Genomic DNA, 24,164 nt, shown 5'->3' with positions numbered 1-24,164 from the left:
AACCCTCTGTAAATGCCACAAACCAACCTTTTTATTTAAGCCTCTGTTTTAAAGCAATACCTTGTTATGATGCCTAGATATGCCATCAGGCTGTTAATCTGCCTTTGTTTTATTCTTTCATTATTCCTTATGCTTCTTTAGGCTTTTTTATGTCTCTTTTCCTTGCTTCAGGCAGTAAATGAGTAACCCAAGCTCTTTACTTTGTTTTATATCGAGCTACTAGATTGATGTGGCTTGGTCCATGATAGGGTCTGTGCCCTGCTACAGCAGCTTTACAGTCCCTCACTTGGAAATCATTGGGAAGGTGAATATCTGCATAGCTTCAAAATCTACACAAATTGAGCCACTCAGGTCCCAGAGAATAAAGACTAGAAACAGACCTTCACCTTCCTCCTTTGAATGCTCAAATTAGGAGATGCTGACTTCATTTGTAGCTTAAAGATGGAGCCAGCTGTGGGAAGGAAACTTAATTAAGATCACAAATAAGATGCAGTACAATGGACATATGTATGTTGTGTCTTTCTAGTAGATAGAGGTATGTTTTTCTAATGCAACTTAAGATGTTTAGTAGCTATGGCAGATTATAACAAAAACTCCCCTGCAAAGCAAAATTGTTTTCAAAATCCAGCAGCTGCTTTTCCCCGCCTCTTGTGTTTAATGTGTGGAGCATTGCGGGGTGGTTCATCTAATTAGTTCTGTAGTCTTCATGGTGTATGCCAGTATCAGTGTTTATTGGAGGCACGTTGTCTCTTTTTGTCCTGATGATGTGTTCTGTCCTGTAACAGTAGCTAAACACAGAAACTGAGCAGTAAAAGGGGCTCAGGAGTGAGGATCAGTAAATATTCCAAGCTGTGCATGGTTGGGCAGATGGAATCAGTTACAGCGCTGCCAGATGCTCACTGGTTGATCTGGATGCTCATAGAATGGTTTAGGTTAGAAGGGATCTTTGAAGATATCTAGTCCTCCCTGTAGTGAGTAGGGATATCTTCAACTATCAGTTTGTTGCTTAGAGCCCCCGACAGCCTGATCTGGAATGTTTCCATGGTTAGGTCCTCTACTGCTTCTCTGGGCAACCTGTGCCAAGTGTTTCACCACCATTGTTCAGCGTGCATCTTCTGCCTCTTCCAGGCACAACATACAGGCCATGAATTGTGCCAGGGGAGGTTCAGATTGGATATCAGGAAAAAAGTCTTTGCTGGAAGAATGGTCAGGCATTGGAACAGGCTGCCTAGGGAGGTGATGGAGTCACCATTCCTGGAGGTGTTCAAGAAATGTGTGGACATGGCACTTTGGGACGTGGTTGTGGGCATGATGGTGCTAGATTGACAGGCTAGCTGATATCAGAGGTCTTTCCAGCCAGAACAGTCCTATGATCTTAGGGCAAATCTGTCATCCCTTGCTTCTCAAAGCCACAAGAAGCAAGCTCTTCAATTAGGTGACATAGCCTGGCCTAACCAAGAAGATGCAGAAATGTGTCACTGCTGAGTGGCTGTGTATCTTCTGTTGATTAAGGAGGTGGACAGCTCATGGCTTTGGGATACTAACGCTGGTGTCAACCTTGCAGTAGGGCAAGTGTTGGCAGCCATGTTCCTGTAATGTCTTTCAGTCTGTAGTGAAACCAGGTGATCCAAAATGCTGTTTGACCTTTTCCTGCTTTCCTTCTATTTTGGGGGGGAAGCAAGCATCCATTTAAAGAAACCATTCTGTAAATTCCAGGCACTGACCTCAGGAGAACAATTTGTATGTGTCAAGGGAAGAACATGGTGTTTGAGGGAAACCCTATTTTATAAATATATGTGAATTGGAAAATAAATAATTGCCATTTCCAATGGACTGATGGAAGTCTCCCTGCATTGGTTGTGTTTCCTGCTTTGAATATGATCTGTAAATATATCTGGCATTTATTACCTTTGTGGCTGTGCAGCACCAGTGTGGAGGAATTGGAAAGCTTTAAAAATTGGATTTCAATTGGATTTCTTCAAAGCAAAGAACCATGGAATCATAGAACAGTGGGGGTTGGAAGGGACCTTCAGAGATCACAGAGTCTGAGCCCCCAGCCAAAGTGGGATCGCCTAGGGCAGGTCACACAGGAACGTGTCCAGATGGGTCTTTAAAGTCTCTAAGAGAAGGAGACTGCAGCTTCTCTGGGCAGCTTGTTCCAGTGCTCCATCACCCTCACAGTGAATAAGTTTCTCCTCATGTTGAGGAGGAACTTCCTGTGTTACTGTTTGTATCCATTGCCCCTCATCCTACCATAGGAAACCCCTGAAAAGAGTCTGATCCCTACTTCTTGACACCCACCCATCAGGTATTTGCAAACATTAAGATCCCCTCTTGGGCTTCTCTTGTCCAGTCTAAACAGCCCCAGGTCTCTCAGGCTTTACTCATCTCTTTGTCAGACATGGGAATTCAGTTGGGATTAAAACAACCATGCTTGGAGCATTGTGATTTGTTCCATGTCCCTCTTAATTGCTCAATTGTGGTGGATGTTCATCTTTTTTTTTGTCTGTGTGATGAATTTAATTCTGTTCCTCCTGGGTAATTGTGGAGTCCTTCAAAGTAGGCAGGATTTAAGTTTGCATTAGAACACCAAAAAACCCCCACCCACCCCCTCCCTTCCCCCCCCCCAAAAAAAAACAACCAAACAAAAAAGCAACAGAAAAATAAAAGTTTTCCATGTGTGTTTATTGTTATTTTTGAAAGACATAAACCCAATTCTTTGCAGGTCACCTTTCATCCTTTGACAGCCAAAGCAGCAGGATGATTTATGTAGTGTGTTGTAAATAAATCCAGTGCTGAAGATAAGCGGAGAGGCAGGAAAGTTAGCAGGTGCCTGCTGTTGAGGGCTCACTTTGTAGAGACCTAAGTGGATGTGATACAATGCACAGCACAAGAATATAAACAGTAGGTGTAATTTTTGAGTGCTTCATGACAGGGGCATTGCTGTGCAGCACTGGGATTAGCACTTCTATTGAAACTTATGTAACAGCTACGTTGCCAGGGTGGTTTCTAAAAATGATGCTCATCACTCTTCAGATTCCAAAAGCTTTAAGCCAAACGAAATATTTGAAGCTGAAGAAATTGATTATTTTTTTCTAATGGTCATCAGTTTCCTCCTAGATCCCAGTGAGGTACTTCTGTATGTGTAAGACAGCAGTGGGAATGCAAAAAAAAACCAACGGGGGTTGATAACATAAAGACATGAACAAGCAACTGAGTTGTGTTGTGAGTGGCTACTTCATTAGTATACCTTCATTAACATACATTAGAAGACGGCAGGGAATTGTGCTATTCACTGTGGTTGTCTTGTATAGTTTCTAACATATAACATCTGCTTTTATCCAGCAAATAGTGATCCCCTTGGGAGAAAATAAAAAGGTATCTTCCTGCCTTTGCTGCCCCAAAGATTGTTGTTTGACAGCAGAGCAGTCAGCTGCTATGGTGATGGGCACAGAGTGGGAACAAGGACAGAAATAGAGAGAGGCTGAAACCAGACCATTCCTGCTCTCTTATGGTTTCAGTACTCTTTCTGAATTTGATGATGACTGATTTCAAGGAGTTAGCAGGTTATTTTGCTGTTTTCTGCCTCAAATTCTCGTGAACACCACCAAATAATACTGGGGCAAAAAGGAGAACGAGATGCTGATATTGATAATGTTTGTACAGGACTGTGTGTGATTCCCTGCAGTGCAGCTTGTGCCTGTTGTGCTCCAATTTGGATGCACAGAAATCTCCCTCCTCCCATACAGATTGAAGTTGGTTCTCAGTAATGCATAATTCATACCCTGAAGCCTTTGTCACAGAAACGTGTTACTGTTTTTTTCCCCCCAGCTTGATAAGCCTGCTTTTGTATTTTTAGGATTTCTATTTTCTAATAATCCCCCAAATCAGCCTGAAGAGGTTTCAAAACAAGAGTTCAGAGTAAATGTGAGACAACTTGTACGTCAAGGACCTTGCTTTACGCAGTAGGTGATTCTCTGGCACCTGCCAGAGATCCTTCCTCCACAAAGAATTACTTCCCTGTGGCATGGTGGCTCACCACTGCCGTGGAGTTAGTGTGTAGGAGGGCTGCGCCTTGAGGTTCTGCCAGGTTTGTAGACCAGTTTGGATGTGCCTTACAGGGGGTGTCTACCCATATACTTCAGTATGAAACAAAGACAAGATTTTCTTGCAATTAATTTTGAAGCTCAAATCAAGAATTGCTCCTTCCCTAGGGAAAAATGATACCTGTGTTCTAGTGATGGACCTTAATTTGCCTGCTCATATTTTGAGGAGCCACAACTTGTTTAAAAGCCTGTGAAAGGCTGGAGGAAGAGAAGAGTAATTATCAAGTTGCATTTTAACTTATCTCTTTGAAGAACAGCACAAAGAGGGCACTAATTCAAACAGCTTCTGTTTTGTGTTTTTTTTTTCCTTCCAGATTCTGAGAACAAACCTGTCAATAATGACCTGATCCAGAAACACACAGAGAAAATGGTGGAGACTGGTCTTTCCTGAGGTATAATCCATCTGCTTTGTCCCTCCATTCTGTTGGCTGGTGTTTGAAATACCTTGCAGCCATTAGACTTTTCCTGTATAAGATGCTTTAAGAAGGTTCTGAAATTAAAAGGATAAAGTTATTGTGCATACAAAAGATAAATTGGATCTTTCACTAGTGGGAGATAGCAGTCTTTATTTGAGGGCTGTTTGCTTGTTCTAGAGGAATGTTCCCTAGGTTGCTTTATGTGGTTGCTCCTTTCAGTAGAGCTGAACAAAGCACAGGAAGGAAAGCAAGCTATGTGAGGTGTTAGTGGTGTAGGAGATTTTTGCAGTAATGTTTTGGCATTGATTTCTCCCAAATGACTGCTGCTTCTTACCTGTTTATGTCAAGCCACAGCAGACTCTCTGATCATACTAAATTCCAGCTGTGGAGGCTTTGATTGTTTCTAGTACATTGTCAATTTTAAGATCACAAAAGGGAGACAAATTTAAACAGCAAAAGCCAGGCAGCAGGCCTGCAGGGAAGGTTGGACCTTTTATAAACTCCTAGTAAAACTTGAGTGAGAATCTCAAAGTTTGGTGTATCGATTTTCTTGTGAAAGTTCAAGAACTGTGTTTCATTGCAGGCTGAAACTCATCTCAACTCCACATGACCAGCTGAGCAAGGGAGATGGGATTTGATGCTATCCAAGGTGTAATTCCACAGTTCATGTCTTTTGCTAGTGCCAGCTTAATAAATTTCTGACTACCCTCAGCCATTCATTTCCAGCTCAGTGGCAATGCAGTGCCATGTCTTCCCTGGACGTGTGGAAAACCAGATGCCTGACTGAAAATAATCTAGTCAAGAAAAGAAACACTTTTTTTTTCCCCTTTGAATTGCAAACATTTGAGCCAGCTTGCCCGTGGCCAGCTGTATGGGTGCAGCTGAAGGTGAGGGGAACTGCAGCAGAGGCAGCAGTGAGCACTGGTGGGTGTCCCTACTGTTAAGTGATTTTGCTGTCAACAAAAATCTGCTCTGGGTCCATATCCTGTCTGAAGGGATTTCAGTAGCTACAGTCTTATTTATTGAACTGCTGCTTCTCATTTTATTTCAGAGTGGCTGTCAATGGGTCCATGTCCCAGTGGAGGCCAGTGACAAGCAGAGTCACTCAGGGATCAGTCCTGGGACCTGTCTTGTTCAACATCTTTGTGGGGGACATGGACAGTGGCACTGAGTGCACCCTCAGCAAGTTTGCTGATGACACCAAGCTGTGTGGTGCAGCAGACACGCTGGAGGGAAGGGAGGCCATCCAGAGGGACCTTGACAGGCTGGAGAGGTGGGCACAAGCCAACCTCATGAGGTTCAACAAGACCAAGTGCAGAGTCCTGCATCTGGGTCGAGGCAATCCCAGGCACAAATCCAGGCTGGGCAGTGGCTGGCTGGAAAGCAACCCTGAGGAGAGAGACTTGGGGGTGCTGGTGGACAAAAAGCTCAACATGAGCTCTCAATGTGCATTTGCAGCCCGCAAAGCCAATCAGATCCTGGGCTGCATCAGGAGAAGTGTGGCCAGCAGGTCGAGGGAGGTGATCCTCCCCCTCTACTCAGCTCTGGTGAGACCCCACCTGGAGTACTGTGTCCAGTTCTGGAGCCCCTATTACAAGAGGGATGTGGAGGTGCTGGAACGTGTCCAGAGCAGGGCCACGAGGATGATCAGAGGGCTGGAGCACCTCTCCTATGAGGACAGACTGAAGGAGTTGGGGCTGTTCAGTCTGGAGAAGAGAAGGCTCCGAGGTGACCTAATTGTGGCCTTCCAGTATCTGAAGGGGGCCTACAGGAAGGCTGGGGAAGGACTTCTCAGGATCTCAGGTAGTGATAGGACTAGGGGGAATGGAATGAAGCTGGAGGTGGGGAGATTCAGGCTGGATATGAGGAGGAAGTTCTTCACCATGAGAGTGGTGAAGCCCTGGATGGGTTGTCCAGGGAGGTGGTTGAGGTGCCGTCCCTGGGGGTGTTGAAGCCCAGGCTGGATGAGGCTCTGTCCAGCCTGATCTAGTGTGGGGTGTCCCTGCCCATGGCAGGGGGGTTGGAACTAGATGATCCTTGTGGTCCCTTCCAACCCTGACTGATACTATGATACTATTTTATTATATTTTATGCTTTTAATATTTTTAGAATGTTATTTCAATTGTTTATTATTACTTTTATTTATTATTTGTATTCTACTATTTTACGTAATTTTCTTTTTATTTAATTTTGAAAGATGAACATTGTCTTACTTAGGCAGGGCTGTTTTCTTGTGGAGATAAACTGTCTCTGTGAGAAGTCAGTCAGCTTTGTGGACAGCTATGAATGTCAATAAAGCCTTGGCAAACACAGTAGGTATTTATTCAGCCTTGCAAATTAAAAACATTTTTCCTGCTTGTTTAGTGAAGGGAACAAAAAAAGACAAATTGCATAGCAGATGAGCTCTCTTGATAGTTGGAATTCATTAAGCTGGTGCTGAAAACGCTGGGGGATTGATGGTGAAGAAAAATAAAAGATGAAGCAGCTTTTCCTCAATAGCTGTGGTTTAAGTTGAAAATGACCAGGGAAAAAAATGCCTTAAAGACATCTGTAACTGACTTCACAGTCTCAATTTCTGTCTCGCTAGGCAGTTCTTCCTCGCTGCAGTTACTACTAATTGGTTTTTCACCTGACAGACGATTTCTCAATGGTTCCTCAATCTTAGTCATACCATAGGGTGTCTGCAGACCTCATAAATGAGATATGTGGCCAAGGAAGTTCACACAATCGCTTCCCGTGCTATACAGCCCTTCCTTGAACAGAGGCTTTCTGTGGAGTTGTCAATCTGTCATCTCCCCTTGGCTCCATGTTTTGTTAAAAATAAAAAAAAAGAGGGAATTTAGAAAGTTGCAGTAAGTTGAGCAGTTTGTCAGACATAACCTGCTCACAGGCTATTGTCTGCAAATTACAGGCTGACTTGGGCTTTCAGCCTGTCATAGCTGGGTCGTAAAGCTTTCACAAGGAAAGCTCTAACTAAATCCATTTACCCAGCTCCCATTATGGCAGAGCATGGAAAGGAAGCAATAAGACTTATTTTTTACCCTTTTCTTTTGCAGGATCGTTGGTTCAGTTGGAAACCTTTAGAAGTTGCTCCCAGTAGATGTTCTCTCTGATTGTCCCTGATTTCATGTGATAAAGTGCCCACAGTTCTCACTTGCAGTCAAAGAATCACAGAATGCATTGGGTTGGAAGGGACCTTTAAATACCATTTAGTCCAACCCCCCTGCAGTACCCAGGAATATCCCCAACTAGGTAAGGTTGCTCAGAGCCCAGTCAAGCCTGGCCTTGAAATTCCTCAGGGATGGGGCCTCCACCACCTCCCTGAGCAACCTGTTGAGTCTTCCGCCACCTTCATAGTAAAGGACTTCTTCCTTATGCCCAATCTAAATCTATCCTTCTCTTGTTTAAAACCACTGCCCCTTGTCCTAGTGCTACAAGCCCTTGTAAACAGTCCTTCCCCAGTGTTCTTGTAAGCCTCCTTCAGATATTGAAATGCTGTTATAGTCTTCCTGGAGCCTTCTCTTCTCTAGACTGAACAACCCCAACTCTCTCAACCTGTCTTCATAGGAGAGGTGCTCCAGCCCTCTGATCAAAATTGTGGCCCTCCTCTGGACCCACTCCAACAGGTCCATGATGGGTTCACAGTTCACATATTATTCAAAGTGCCTTGTTCCTGCAGGGATTCAACACTGGAAGAGAGGGAATTATCTGATAGATATCTGAATACAAGAGAACCAACTGTGATCACTAGAATTACCCAACAGCAAAACAAAGTCATCGTAAACTCAAATCCTGCAGTGGTTTAATTGCTTACTCATGTAACTAATCCCCTCCATGTCAAATAAAAATGTGAATTGTGTAGTGGTTTAGATCAGGACTTAAGTAACTGATGTGTCATTCCCATAGCTTTCTCTGGAAGATTACAGCAGTTTGTAACTACAGAAACAAAGCTGTGATCAGAAACTCTTCCATCTAAAATTTTTATTGAAGTCTATGAATTCTGGGTTTGCTCTTCCTGTTTTCCAAGCTCTTGCTTTACTTGTAAGTAGATACATGAGCGTAAAGACATTGTCTTCTATGTTCCTCTTCTTCCTTTCCAGTTAAACCAGAAAATTGCTCTTGGCTTCTCTCATCATTAAATCTAGGACAGACAAACCAGTTCAAGATCTGAAAATGTTTTCAAACTTAGAGGCCCTAGTTAGAAGGAGGCATCGTGGAGAAGTACAATAGCTCTGAATCTGAGGTTCATTTGTTTCTCCAATTTAGAAATGACAGTTTGCAGCCCTAATGTGGGAATGTTTCTCATTATCTATGTTCTAGAAACATGCAGAGTTATTACAAGTTTTGAAAAATGCTTTCTTCAAAAGTGCAAATGATGCTAAATTACAGAACTTGCTCTCTGGGTAGTCAGATGGAGATGTGGTCCACACAGTGGTAAAGACAGAGCCTTACATCTGGACCTCAGCTTCAGAGTTCTTTAGTTGATGGTGGTGAGACACTGGAACAGGTTGCTCAGAGAGGTTGCAGGTGTCTCATTCCTGAAAGTGTTAAAGACCAGACTGGATGAGGTTTTGAGCAGACTGGTCTAGTAGAAGGTGTCCTGCCTGTGGCAAGGTACTTGGAGTTAGGTGATGTTTAAGGTTCCTTCCAACCCAAACCATTCTGTGATGAAATTCCACCTACATCAGAAATGCAACTGTACAGGCACAGATGCTAGAGCATAAATTAGCCTTGCCTTGTCCAGGGGAGATAATGGTTGTGGAGTTCTGTTGCTTTCCTTGTTTCACAGATGGATTTCAGCTTTCCTGGACTTTCTCATGAAGATTTTCTTGGAGAGGATTGTGTTAGCTGTGCTGTTGACAGATACCCTCATGGGAACTGTCCACACTAACTTGAAATTTCTCTCCTCTGTCTTTAGCCATCTAGAAGTGAGGTTTCTTGTCTTAAGCTAGTTGGTTTTGTTGTCATTGTGACAAATATAGGAAGAGATGCATCTCTAGAGGTGGTGAAACCTTACAAATAGATGTAATTAGTTCATTTTTTTACATAGTTTCCCGCCTGCTGAAGACAAGGAATGTGAGTGTGTTTGACTGTCCTCAGGAGACCACAGATAGATTCATCCTAGGCGATGATTGCAATCATCCAAAATTGGCATTCACAGGACTTCCAGAGGCAGGTACACTGCACACCAGGTGTATTAAGCTGCAGGATGCATCACTCTTCTTGATTACACCACAGCAAGGCTAAGTTTAAGGCTTTTACATGGCTTGAGGAAATGGTTTGGTCCTGCCCACACTCTAAAGCTGTTTGGTTTTAATGCATCAGCATTTCTTGTGCCCACATGGAAGACTCCCAGACAGCTGTATGCTCGGGGCAGAGCCCAGGGAGACAAGCCCCAGTCCAGCTTAGTCCTGCTGCTCATGGCCAAGCTGCTTCCCGACTGCTCTGTTCCACACAGACACTTTCTGGACAGAAACCGTGCATAAGAGATCCAACGCTGATGTGGCCTGGCATAGTTAGCGCTCTTCCAGTAACTGAGGCAGCTGCCCACTTCCAGAGCCCCAGCCTGCTCTGTTGGGTGTTTTTCCTTCAGACAACACAGTTGGACACCCACATGGGACACGCTGTCTCCTTGTGCCTCCCCTCTGCCCTGCCATTGAAACACTCTGTGCCTCTTGTGCCCGTGCTGCTGCTGTGGGTAATTTGTTCCTTGCTGAGAGGCCGTGATGTTACCTATCAAGCAGTTCTGAGAACATGTCACCATCAGCGTGGCTGAGCCTTGCAGTCTGTGCAAACACTCCAAACTGGCTTGACATTATTCTGCAGATGTGATTCGGGTGTGTTTGTTCTGCCAGCTGAGATGAGAAGTTGCAGACAGGTTATAAAAAAAAAAACAACATCTGTTTGAAGGGAGTAAATTGTCTAGAACGTACTTCAGGAGCAGACTTCCAGGAAAAAACCCTGTGTCAGATTTCTTAGAAGTAGTGCTGAGACCAGGTGGTAAGTGCCAGTTCTGAAGAGTCCATAATTAAGGCAGTCAGTAGTCTTGGGCATGCAGTTTTTTTCTCTGATGTTGCAAATTCCACCTCAGTGAGAGCTAGCAAAGAGGTGGGCTTGTTTCCTGACTGTCCACATGACCTTTTGAATATTCAGCATTTAGATATTTATATGTAGTTTCTGTCACATGCTGCTGCTTCTGGTGCTGCTGTTAAACATAAGGTAGGTTAACATCTCACAGGAGAGCTTTCAGATGTTGTTTTGCTGTCAGTGGAGGGAGTTTGCAGCAGTACTTCCCTCCTTCGTGTGTTTGACGGTAGTCTGCTGTGGGCAGACCTCAGCAGACACAATCTGTTCATAGAAGACAGTAACAAAAGCAGGATGAAGGTCCTCCTTTCCTGGTTAAACCCTTGTACATGTTGTCAAGCTTGACAAAACAATTCTTCGGAGTGATACTGCTGTAAGCAATTCTCTTTTGGTTGGTAGCACTGTAACGGAAAACAGAAATGAACATTGGTGACTCAGACCAGAATCAAGGATAAGAATAAGGAAAAAATCAAATACTTAGTAGGAAAAAGAAAACCAACACGGGTAGGTATTCTGTGGTGTTTCCAATTGTTGTTGCAAGGCCATCATCACAACTAGAAACAAGCTCCCTCAGGAAGCTGGTTTCATATGGTGGTTTAGATTTAACTATTAATTGTCTAGCACCATTTGAAATCAGTGTTCTTGGAGGAAGAATGCCTGCCTTCATCAGTGAAACAGATCCCTGGAATCCTCAGTGGAGAAGAGAAGGTCAAGTTCGTCCTTGCCATTACAATTAGCTCCACTGCCAAAGACCATCACTAGACTGGGACTGCAGAGTCTGCAGTCTAGATGACTCTTGGGAGAGCAATGCAATGTGTGATTCCAATCTGCTGTAACACTGCTGGGCAACAGCGTGCCTGTAGTGTTTGTGGGTGGTGGACCAGAACTTTGGGAACAGAGAAGGGTGTAGAAGACATAAACAGTGCTAAAAAGTAAAACAGCATTGCAGCACCGTACTGAAGATGTTGACCTTGATGCACCAAGTAAATGAGTGCAAGCAACTCATCTGTACAACATGGTGAGGAACAAGCAGAGGAATTCCATTTGCTCCACTTCCTTCTCAACTCCAAGCCTGTTTCAGCCTTACATAGATAGGGCTTTGTTAGTTTTTATTGCTCCTGTAAATACTTTGTGCATGTATCATACGAGACACACAACAAATTCTAAGGCACATGCTTCTAAACTGAAGCACTGGAAGCTCTGGATGTTGTTTTATCCCTCGTGTTTGCTTTCTCATTGTGGCACATCTGGCATGTTTGAATGTGCTTATTTATGTTGTGTGACAACTTCCCAGTGCTCAGTTTGCAAGTTGGTAGCCTGATACAGCTGTTGTACTCAACGGAAATGGCCAGAACCAGCATCTGTCAGAACTGGAACACATTGGGTAGGTCACAATGGCCAAAGCTGCTGAAATTCAGAGAACTTCAAGTGTTCCAAGATCAACTTTACAATATTAAAAGATGTGTGTAGCTGATGATTTGAGTTTGGTTTACCAGCTTTCATCTTCTAAATCATTGTCTTCTCATGGGCATTTTAGCAATATGTATAATACTTTTTAGGTACAGATTTAATTAATGAACACTTAGAATTTGGGGATTCTCTGCTATAAAACACTGGCCAGCACTTAACTCTTCATCCTTGCAGGTCTCAGTAACCCCTTTAGAGGATGACTGATTTCTTTTGGTGTTCAGAGTCAGTAATATTTTCTAGCACCATTTGAAATCGGTTATAGTGATGGGGGAATTGCTCCTTGTGAATTTGATACCAGAGGCTCCCAAGAGAACCTAGGACTGAAAAGAAAGTGTGAAATTGCTGAATCCAGTAATTCTAAATGCTTCAACTCTAGTGTTGTGGGGGCTTGCATACAGCTGTGCGTTTTTCCTAGGAAAACATACAATCTCTAGTAGGTAAGAGTATGTAAAATACATAACTTGGGGTCTTGACTTGAGTTGTCTGTGTAAAGACTCGGCTTACTGTGGAAAGCCACGCAGTACTGAGAGTGGAGATAAAGGGAGATGATTCTCTCAGTATCGCTGTGGACTTAAGCCCAAAGATAAAAGCATACCCTGTTGGCTTACTAATCTGGCTGTGAGGCATGAGGAAAGAGTCAGCATCAGGAAGCCTTCCGCTCTCCAATTACCGTACTCCAGACGTGCTGAAGGTGCAATCTTGTGAAAGATTTCATTCCCAGCCTTTCAAGAGCTTCTTGGGTTCTCTCATGCCGTTACCAACGTAAGCCACAAAACTGAGTCATCTTCCCAAGGACGTTAGAATAGCGAAGAGGTTCTGTGAAAATCCAGCTCTTCAGAGAAACACAACTGGCCAGAAGAAGGGAGTTGGAGTGTGGGTTGTGTCCCCAGTTGCAGCAGGATCTCATTATCCAGGAAGATAATGTCTGAAGTTCATCCTTCCATCAGCTTGTCATAGAACATCCAGCTTTTAAGGAGCTAATAACACCAACCTACAGCAAGGCATCCCTGTAGCAGGAGATGTTTTCCTTCATGTACTCATGGAAACAGCAATCTGTGGCCTTTCACCACTCTTCTGTATGAGCAAACAAAAAACAGCTACAGGCTGGAAACAGCTGGAGCTGCTTTTGTGTTCAGAGACACTTTTAAGGTTGTGGTTGGTTGTTGGCAACTTATTTATATTTTCCCCCTTCCTGTCTCTTCTCCTCAATAGATACTTCCATTACTTTAATTTCTGTTTAACTAAGGGACAAACCAAAAGAGACTTGATGTGCAAAGTATGTGGCTGTTACGCTCGTATGGAGGTTATTAATAATGAGCAGAATGATTAATACAAATATTAAAAACTTTACTAATTTTTAAAAATCCCACAGAAAATATTAATAAAACCTATTTACTGGTTCGAAATACTCGGTTGTGGAACAGATATCTCACCAGCAGGAACATGTAACAATTTAAACAATACGAGCAGAAAGCCAGAAACAACAAACAGCAATTTAAACTGTATAGAAAAAAAGAGATCATCAACATGCCAGAGATTGCCCACATGATGGGGGGAACTCTAGGATTCTCTAGGGCACTAAACCTTTAACAGATGCTTATGAAAATCAGATTTGGTAATTACTCACTGGTGGTGGTACCCTGCAGCACACGTGGGGATTTAACAAAACCAGAATGGCTTCAACCATGTGAAAGCTGCAGGAACACAGTTTCACTTTCTGTTGGCATCTGCAGCTTGTTGCTGTAGCACATACAGGGTTTATCTCCAAAGGCTTTGTAGCTGAAAGCTTTGTAGAAAAGAGGTTATCACAGTATAACTAAGGTTGGAAGAGACCTCAAGGATCATCGAGTCCAACCTATCAACACAGACCCCACGACTAGACCATGGCACCAAGTGCCACATCCAATCCCCTCTTGAACGCCTCCAGGGATGGCGACTCCACCACCTCCCTGGGCAGCACATTCCAATGATGAACGACTCGTTCAGTGAAGAACTTTCTCCTCACCTCGAGTCTAAACCTCCCCTGGCGCAGCTTGAGACTGTGTCCCCTTGTTCTGGTGCTGGTTGCCTGGGAGAAGAGACCAACCCCCTCCTGGCTACAACCACCTTTCAGGTAGTTGTAGAGGGCAATGAGGTCACCCCTGAGCCTCCTCTTCTCCAGGCTAAACAATCCCAGCTCCCTCAGCCTCTCCTCATAGGGCTTGTGTTCAAGGCCTCTCACCAGCCTTGTTGCCCTTAACATTTGCTGCTGAGGCTTGCAGGGCTTGTCAGCTTTGCCTATTTGGAGAGGTTCTTCAGCTGCAATCTTCTCAACGGTGCTTGTTGCATCTTCCAATACAACAAAACCATCCCGGGGACTCTCGGCTCCTCCTGGGGTTAGTCTGTCAGCCCAGACACATCTGCCTGCTCCTGGGCTTTACAACACATGCAGCAGGGGGTCTTACAATTTGTCTGGGTAAAGTCAAGCGCAGCTTGGATTCCAAGCAAGGCTTGTGACTTCTCCCAGAGTTTGGACAATTGCAAGGCAATGCACTGGCTCTTTGGGCTGGTATTTATAGCTTTCCTGAGACAGTGATGACTAGTGACAACAAAGAGAGAAAAACCTGACGCTAACCTATAGAAGGAGTTTTCTCCACACAAAGGTGCACACATCTGGCCCACTTGGACCCCAGGACAAGTTCAGACAAGCCTGGGCAACGTGGGCAGTTTCCTGAAAAGCCAGACCTGCTGGCTCCTGCCCCATTGTCTGGTTCAGGGCATTTTTGAGGCTTTTTTGTCCTTTCAGGGCAGTGGCTTCTTTCTAGTCTCTCACTTGAATCCCTTTGTGAAATCCACCCTCCCAACTTGTCATTTTTATGTTAGTCCCTGAGAAGTGGGTAGTGCTGTATTCAGTACAAAAGGCTCAGGGTCAGCCTTTAATATTAAAATACTGAAAATGTAGAGTGGCTGGCAGCATATGTTTTTGTGATATGATACAGAGAGCTAACATCACATGAATGTTTTAGGCAGGGGGGGTTGGGGGTTGCAGGTTTTCTTGTCAAGGTTAAAGCTGTACAGAGTAAAGTCTTGCACTCTAAACATGTGACAGAAGTAATTGGTTAGCATGCTGGAGCAAAATGCTTCCATGCAGAGGGACAGGCTGGCATGGTGGGCCCATGCAAAATTCATGAAGTTCAATGCTAAGTTCAAGGTCCTGCACCTGGGTTGGGGTCACCCCCACTATCAGTACAGACTGGGCAGTGAAGGGCTTGGGAGCAGTACTGAGGAGAAGGACTTTGGGCTGCTGGTTGAGCTCAACATGGGCCAGTAACAGGTGCTGGCAGACTAGAAGCCAGCTGTAGGCTTACCTGTGTTAGCAAGGGGGTTGGACTAGATGATGTCCTGAGGTCCCTTCCACCCCCTACCATTCTGTGGTTTTGTATCCTGGGCTGCATGCAAAGCAGCATGGGCAGCAGTTCAAGGGAGGGGATTCTGCCCTTCTGTTCCACTCTGATGAGACTCCACCTGCCATACTGTGTCAAGCTCTGGAATCTTCACCACAGGGGAGACATGGACTTGTTGGAGTGGAGTGGACCTGTTTTGTGGAGAGACCACAAAAGTTGGGAGAGGGTAGGAACAGCTCCCTTACGAAGATATGCTGAGAGAGTTGATAGTGTTCAGCCTGGAGAAGAGGAGGCTCTGGGGAAGTTTTACTGTGGCCTTTTTGTACTTGGTGAGACACTGGAACAGATTGCCCGGAGAAGTTGATGCCCCATCCCTGGAATTGTTCAAGGCCTTTTTGGATGGGATTTGAGCAGCCTGGTCTAGTGAAAGGTGTCTATGATTATGGCAGGAGGGTTGAAACTAGGGGATCTTTAAGGTCGCCTCCAACTCAGACCATTCTGTGATTCTAATTATCATGTTTTAAGTACATCCACTGCTTAAGTAATGCCCACACAGACCATTGTTTAAATGATTTTGTGTGAAGTCCTCAAATGGGCAGATCAATTTGTTTGGAGTTAACTGCTTGTACCATATTTGTTAATGTTGGATCTAAACCTCTGGATTGCTTTAAGCGAAAGGAAACTTGTTAGCAGGAAAAATGATCTTAAGGTAGGAATTGATTACAAGGTAATACAAAGGGATCACACAAAGACAGCAGAAGGAGATTATTGAAGTTTTAATTATGTCTATTGAAATGTCAGAGGGTTTTAAGCTGTAGTAATTTTCTCTCTTTAGAAAGAAATCTATCTAGAGCTTTCTGAGCAGCAGTAGTTTTCTCTGTGCCACATAGTGAGAAAAAACAGCTGCCAAGGGCTTGGATGTTTGTGAAAGGCTTTTACAGTGTGAGCGCTGTTGCTAGTGTGCCTGTGTGCTTGCAGGGATATGTCATAGAATGATAGGATCACAGAATGGTGGGTGTTGGAAGGGACCTTCAGAGATTATCTAGTCCACTCCCCCTGCTAAAGCAGGTTTATCCAGAGCCAGTTGCACAGGATCATGTCCAGGTGGGTTTTGAAAGCCTCCAGAGAAGGACACTCCCAACAACCTCAAAGAAGTCACCCTCACAGTAAAGAAGTTTCTCCTTAAGTGAAGTCCCCTGTGTTCTAGTATGTACTCACTGCCCCTTGTCCTATCACTGGCCACCACTGAAAAGGACCCAGTGCCATCTTCATGGCCTCCTCTTACTGGATTTTAGAAGCAGCAAAAGGGAAAGAAAGGAAAGAAGATGGAGAATCAGAAAAATGCTCCATGAAAGCAAATATTTCAGTGCAAAATATCTGTATGTGAGGGACAACTATGTGTAGTGGCTGTCTTTGATCCTCTTTGCTCTCATGTCTTGGACTTGTTACAGAGCAACGCTACTAGAAGACAATCTTCTCTGTCACACAGCCAGAGTTAGATACTAGGCAGTGCTTAGGAAAAGGGCACCAGCCTCAAAACACTCAGCAAATATGACAGCAGCTAACAACCTACTTGTTTGCAAGCCTGCTTTTTGATCCCCTGCAGCAGAACGTCATGTGCAGGGAGATTGCTCCTTGATCAGCAAACTTTGTGGAGTTGTGAGTTTCCTGGAATGGTGTTAAATAAATACTTGGACTGAGCCAAAAACAATACTGGAAATAACTGCTACTCTTCCTCCAAACGCACTTCTGGACTCATATAAAAAGGTGCTTTTTGGTGAGCTGAGAAAGGGAGAATGGTGATGTGTCTATTCTAAATGTTCAATAGAAGCAGCCTCATCTAGTTGGAGCTGTCCCTGCACACTTCAGGGGGGTTGGACATAATGACCTTTGAGGGTCCCTTCCAACCCAATGCAATCTTTGAATCTGTGAAACATAGTTTGGCAATGTCCTGGCAGTTTGTAGCCTTTTCCTATTGGTGGGGCATTAAACTAATTCATTTTGCTACCCCAAGCATAAAGATCAGTTGTCACTTGGAGTACTTGCATCCAGCTCTGGAGTTCTCCACACAGGAAGGACATGGTCCTGTTGAAGCAGACCCAGAGGAGGCCACAAAAATGATCAGAGGACTGGAACCCCTCTGCTATGACAGCTGAGTGTTAGGATTGTTCATCCTGGAGAAGAGATGGCTGCAGGGAAACTTTATTGTGGCCTTTCAGTATTTAAAGTGGGCCTTCAGCAAAGATGGGAACGTGTTTTAGCAGGGCCTGTTGTGACAGGACAGAGGGTGATGGTTTGAAACTAAAAGAGGGAGATTTAGAACTAGATCTAAGAAATTTTGTATGCTGAGGGTGGTGAAACACTGGCACAGGTTGCCCAGAGAGGTGACAGAATCCATGGAAACATTCCAGGTTAGGTTGGATGGTGGTCTTAGAAACCTGATGTAGTTAAAGATGTGGGTAGGTGGACTAGTTGACCTTTAAAGGTCCATTCCAACCCAAAACATTCTATGACTTCATGATCCTGAATCATAATCTCAAAGTGTCTAGGCTCTAGATTTCTGTGAAATTTGTCATCTGTTGGAAATTTGGGGAGTAGGTCTCCTGATCCTGTTGAATAGAAGCTGGGATGATGTTCGAGAACTGCTTTGTTTTCATGGCAAATAACTGGAGGGCCAGAACCATAATTTGCAGCAGCTTAATCCTTATTGTTACTTCATAAAACATGCAGACAGAAAATGCTTCTAAAAGAGCAGAACAGGAAATAAGACAAAATTGTGTTACTCTGCAAGATGCTTCCTGATTCTTTTAAGCCAGTTTGAGGCTTGGTAGCCAAAAAATAACCTGTTTGTGAGGAGCTGTCATGTCCTCGTATTTCCAGTGCTGTAATGAACAGCAGAGGTACAAGGAGAATAAATCTGGGTAGCATGGCTTTTACTGCAGCCCAAGTCCAGCTGGGACCTTTGCTGAGTATGGAGCATTGGCAGAGCTTTGCTGTGCTGTAAACCAGGCTATTAAAGCTCACAGCAGTTTAAAGAGTCCAGGAGAGCAAATTCTTACTTGCTTGGGTAATCCTGACAAAAATAGTGTTAGAATTTCTCTATACTTCTCTGGTAAATCAGATCCAGGGAGGAGAGTGAAGCAAGACTTCATGGAATAGAATCATAAAGCTTTGGCAAAGCAACTTAAGCTATTGTGTCATTCAGGACATGCAGAGAGCTGTCCTGTTTTCTGATGCTTCACTGAACTGGTGACTTCTGTTCTCCAGCAGTGCCCATCAGATGCTGCAGGTGCATCTCTCCATGGAACATCCACTGCTTTTGGGTTCAAAGCCTAAAACCTATTCCAGCTACAGACTCCCACTCTTGCTGTTGGAGCAGGCAGAAAGATGTTCTCTGTGGTCATACTAGTTAATGTAGTGGTTACAGACCATTGCTCAGGAGGTGGGACCAATTCAGCACCTTGCAATTAAGAGGCAACATTTTTTCCCCTGTCTTCCTTTCCCTTTTCCTCTCTCTTTCCTACTGTAGTCTGTGGTGAGATGTGTGGCCGCCTGGTCTGCTACCAGGACTGCCGGGTGTTTGAGTCGTGTTCTGTCCTGCCATCTCAGAATCATGACCAACAGGTAGAGGGAAATAATTCTGCCCCTCTGCTCTGGTGAAACCTCACTTTTCATGCTGTGTCCAGCTCTGGAGTCCTCAGCACAGGAAGGACATGGACCTGTTGGAGCAGGCCCAGAGGAGGCCCCAAAAATGATCAGAGGGCTGGAACCCCTCTGCTATGACAGCTGAGTGTCAGGATTGTTCATCTTGGAGACAGCTGTAGGGAGACCTTCTTGTGGCCGTTCAGTACTTAATGGAGCCTATTGTGACGGGGCAAGGAGTGATAATTTTAAACTAAAAGAGGGAGATTTAGAACTAGCTCTAAGGAAGAAGTTTTGTATGCTGAGGATGGTGAAACACTGGCCCAGGTTGCACAGGTAGGTGGTGGAAGCTCCATGTTTGGAAGCGTTCAAAGTCAGGTTGTTCAGGGTTCTGAGCAACCTGATCTAGCTGAAGATACCCCTCTGACTGCAGGGTGGTTGATCCCTTCCAGCCCAAATGTCTATGAGTCTGTGATTCTCGGGCATTCCTCTCTGGAGAACCTGCTATGGCAGCAGCTAACTTGGTGGGTCTGTAAAACCAGTGTCTCTGTGTCAGAGCACAGTTTTTGAATGGCCAACTGCCATAAAAAGGATAAATAAGCCTTGGAATCACACAAATTTGAGTTCAATATTTTGGTGCAAGCAGTGTTTGCAGCAGAGTTTTCTTGGGCTTTTGCTTTCCAAAACAATGAACATGTGAAGCCCTACGCTTCTCTGGCTGGATGCCAAGCAGACACTTTCACTCCTGTGGAGCACCACAGGCTGGGATGAAGTGGTTGGGAAGGGCCATCCTAGCATGGTCTGGAGAAGCCAACTATGGTACAGTTTTCCATGCAGTCCATGGACATCACCAGGGAATGTCAGGCATTTCTGCTGAGTTAATTTCTTCTGCTAGCATTACTTTTTGTACTTCCATAACATTACTGCCTGCTGAGGTGGTAACATAAAACCCAGTAGGATTTGGTTATAATTAATGATCTTGCTTGGAAGATACTCAAATCCTACTGTGGAGGATGCAATCCTAAAACAGCTTGGCAGTTGTAGAAGCACAGGTGAGTTGGCCAACCTTTTAGCAGCCTCAGGAGGACCACAAAGTGATTTTCTTTTCGATTTTGCCATTATTTAATCATTAGTCTTTCTTGTCCTTGCTGTGGAACACACTGGGAGAAGAATGGCTTGATAGTTTCCCAAATCATTCTTCGTTACTTGAAATGCCTTGGGCTGGTGATGGTTCAACAAAGCCAATTGCACTTGGGTCACAACAACCCCCTGCAACACTCCAGGCTTGAAGAAGAATGGCTGGAAAGCTGCCTGGTGGAAAAGTACCTGAGGGTGCTGGTTGACAGCTGGCTGAACATGGGCCAGCTTGTGCCCACGTGGCCAAGAAGGCCAACAACATCCTGGCTTGCATCAGAAACACTGTGATCAGCAGGACTAAGGCAGTGCCTCAGTACTGGTGAGGCTGTACCTCGATTACTGGGTTCAGTTCTGAATCCCTACAAAAAGGACTTTGAGGCACTGGAGTGTGTCCAGAGAAGGACAACAAAGGTGGTAAAGAGTCTAGAGCACAAGTTTTGTGAGGGGCAGCTGCAGGAACTGAGGATTAGCCTGGAGAAGAAGAGGCTGAGAGGAGACCTCGCTCTCTACAACTACCTGAAAGGAGGTAGGAACAAGGTGGGTGTCAGTCTCTTCTCCCAAGTCACAAGCAGTAGAGTAAGAAAAAAACTCTCTCAAGTTGTGCCAGGGAAGGTTTAGGTCAGATACTAACAAAAATTCACTCAAAACGTTTTCAAAAATTAGAACAGGCTGCCCAGATGTGCAGATGTGGTGCTGAGGGACAAGGTTTAGTGGTGGAATTAGCATTGCTGGGTTAGTGGTTGGACTTGATGATCTCTGAGGTCTTTTCCAAAGAAAACGATTCCACGATGTTGCGATTCTGTAATTACCTGTTAAAGGGTGTTGGAAGTGTTTACAGATCAGAACCTGCTCAAAATCACATCTGGGAAAACTTAACACTTATGGAAGTTACAAATTCCCAGGCTTTCAGAAAAGCTGTCATGGAAAGCCTTTCCATTACATTTCCAATGTGAAAATTCAAATCACAACTGAAGCCTTTGTGGAGGAAAGAGAAATTGCCTTCAGTGCAAGGAAGCTTGCAGATTTCACTGTGCAAATCAAAATTCCAGTTGGAAAACTTATGAGTGAGATGATGATGAAGAAAAAACAAAAAAAAAACCCCACACACACTAAAAAATCCCCACAACACTTTTTACTTGAGATTAGCCTGGAAATTTTAGGACACTCATGAATAATTTATAAAGCAGCCTTCCCACGGATGAGCGGCCGCACCAGAGCATGGCTATGTTTGTCGCCTGTCTTGAGCTGTTTGGGGGCAACTGTGGAGTTTTTATGATGTTCTTCTTGGTAATGAAGTTGCTACTTAGCTTTTAATTTCCCCAATGTAAACAGGTCTGAGGAAGCAGATCGTTAAAAGCGTTTGGAAAGGGCAAGTGAAAAAGCGAAGTACTTGTGCGCCGTGTTCTCAGCTAAGGGTATATAAATCACCGCCGTCGGAATTAGGCTGCCAGCCCAGAAATGGCATCGGGAGGAATAGTCAAAAGATTCATTTTTTCAAACCACAGCAGATGAGAAAGAGGGGAGGGAAGAACCCCAGAGGTTTGAGATCCTGTCCTGTGCTCTGTTTTCAATTTCCACACTCTAACAGATGTAATTTCAAAACCCAGTTTGAACCCACTTCTCTGTGTGCTGTTCAGGTCCTCGGTCTCTGAAGCTGTGGGACAAGTTGACTTCAGCACCTGATTGCAAAACTGTAGAATGGTGGGGGTTGGAAAAGACTTCCGGAGATCATCCAGGCACAGGCTTGAGAAGTGGGGCAGAGCAAACTGTATGAGGTTCAAGAAGTCAAAGTGCAAGGCTTTGCATCTGGGTTGGGCCAGTCCCAGGCACAAACACGGGCTGGGTGCAGAGTGGGTTGAGAGTAGCCCTGAAGAGAAAGACCTGGGGCTGCTGATCGATGAGAAGCTTGACATGAGCCAGCAGTGTGCTCGTGGAGCCCAGAAGGCAAATTGTGGCCAGCAGGTCAAAAAGGTGATTCTTCCACTTTACTCTTCTCCTGTCAGATCCCACCTTGAATACTGCATCCAGTTCTGATGTCCCCATCATAACAAGGACACAGAGATGTTGGAACAAGTCCAGAGGAAGGTCACAAAGATGATTCAAGGGCTGGAACACTTCTGCTATGAGGATAGGCTAAGGGAGCTGGGGTTGTTCAGTCTGAAGAAGACTGGGGGAACATTATACAGCTGCCTTCCAGTACCTGAAGTACCAGATCCTACAAGAAGGCTGGAGATGGACTTTTTGTAAGGATGTCTAGCAATAGGACAAGGGGGAACAGTTTTAAGCTCAGGGAGAGTAGGTTTAGACTGGATCTTAGGAACAAGTTCTTCAGTACAAGGGTGGTGAGACTGTGGTCTAGATTGCCCAGAGAGACTGTGGATGGCCGCTGCCTGGAAGTGTTTAAGGCCAGGTCGGATGAGGCCTTGAGCAGTCAAGTCTAGTCCCTACCATGGCAGGGAGGTTGGAGTAGATGATCTCTAAGGTCCCTTCCAACCTAAGCCATTCTGTGATGCTATAATCTAGTCCAATGTCCCTGCTAAAGCAGGGTCACACAGATTACATTGCACAGGATCACATCCTGTTGGGGTTTGAATCTCTCCAGAGAATGAGACTCTGCATCATCTCTGGGCAGCCTGGTCCAGTGTTCCATCACCCTTAAAATGGAAAAGATTTGCTCCTGCATTAGCAAGGGCTGGGAATGCTCAAATCCACAAAAGTAACTAAGAAAACAAACACCCCACCAGTTTTCATTCAGTGTTGAATCTCCAAAGCTGTTTTCTAAACTAAGTTTGTTTGCAGTGTCCTGTCAGGGCTTCCAGAGTCACCTCAATAACCCAGAGCTATCTCCTGGGAGGAAGGCTGGGGGCCTCCTTTGGGTGCATAGAGAGTGTGGAGATGTCTACCCCTGCAAAGTGCCAGGACAAGAGGGTAGGTGGGGACTCACAGCCCCAGTGAGCTGCTCCATGGCTCCCCTTTCTCTCCCCAAGCCAGCCCACCAGCTGTGAGATGCCTCCTTTGGCCTGAGAAGCAGCAGGAGCTGCGTGGTTCGCTTCAGCAGGAGAGGCTGTGGGTGGAGGGAAGCTGGCAGAGATCCCAGAAGCCGTTGTGAAGAGGCTGCTTGCGGGGGAGAGTGAACTCACCACCCACTTCGGATGAAATCACGGAATGGGAGAATTTGAGTAAAGGCTGGTAAGGCAAAGGTGTTAGGTCTAAAAAAAGGGGGGACAAGAGAGGAAGGATGCTGGACCAGCGAGGAGGGCAGTTCCTGCGCTGGTGGGTTCACAAAGGATCTGGTTTTCACAGCAGTGCTCGGATATGAAGCCAGCATCAAGGCAGGAATTTGTCACAGGAAGGTTTGCTTCAGTAGCATAGAAAAAGTAAAACTTTGATATGTGACCCATTTGATGGAAATTTGCTCATACGTGTCTGAATGGAAGAATGTTTCCTCTCAGACAAGCTGCTGCACTCCCAGTCTAACCTCAAACCAAACTGGGACCAAGGAAGGTGGTTTCCAGAGAAGGGAGAGATAGAAAAGATCTCTGGAGCTGGCTTTGTTTTCAGCAATGGCTATTGGTGAATAGATGTTGACTTGCCACCCCATGAAGTGGGTCACCTTGCTGTTACCAGCTGGATGGATGCATTGTCTCACACCCCCAGAGGAGTACTGGTTCTTAATCCACAAACCAACAAGCTTGGCTTCTCATTGCACTCTGCTCTGAGACTAAACATCACCCCGGGTGAACTCTCAGAAGGGCCTTTCCCTGCATTATTACCTAATTTCCAATAAAATACACCCCTCATGAGAGCAGCTGTTCAGTCCCAGTGAGAATACCTCCAGTGTCAATGTTTTCCACCTGGATTTCTTTCCAAGCCTCCTCGCTGCGGTTCATCCCACATCATTTCTGGAGGGACTGAGATGGGCAGTG

The 24,164-nt window shown here is 44.9% G+C and overlaps 1 protein-coding gene across 4 annotated transcripts in view; it reads left to right on the top strand.

Moving 5' to 3' along the window:
- Positions 1–24,164, top strand: part of LOC137457138 (endonuclease domain-containing 1 protein-like) — a 215,835-nt gene that overhangs the window by 140,188 nt on the left and 51,483 nt on the right. For 3 of the 4 annotated variants that reach the window (XM_068168940.1, XM_068168948.1, XM_068168957.1), the window contains one exon: positions 4,421–4,498. The gene's annotated coding sequence lies outside the window, so the exon portion shown is untranslated. Of the gene's footprint in view, positions 1–4,420; positions 4,499–5,105; positions 5,599–24,164 lie in introns of those variants that run through there. The other variant, XR_010991218.1, reaches the window with a different exon arrangement.

Source organism: Melanerpes formicivorus, unplaced genomic scaffold (genome assembly GCF_026170545.1).
Source record: "Melanerpes formicivorus ecotype bairdi unplaced genomic scaffold, bMelFor1.0.p_v2 SCAF_3, whole genome shotgun sequence".
NCBI classification, from domain to species: Eukaryota; Metazoa; Chordata; class Aves; order Piciformes; family Picidae; genus Melanerpes; species Melanerpes formicivorus.
Note: the sequence above shows the minus strand (reverse complement) of the source record. Positions and strands in the feature narration are given on the sequence as shown.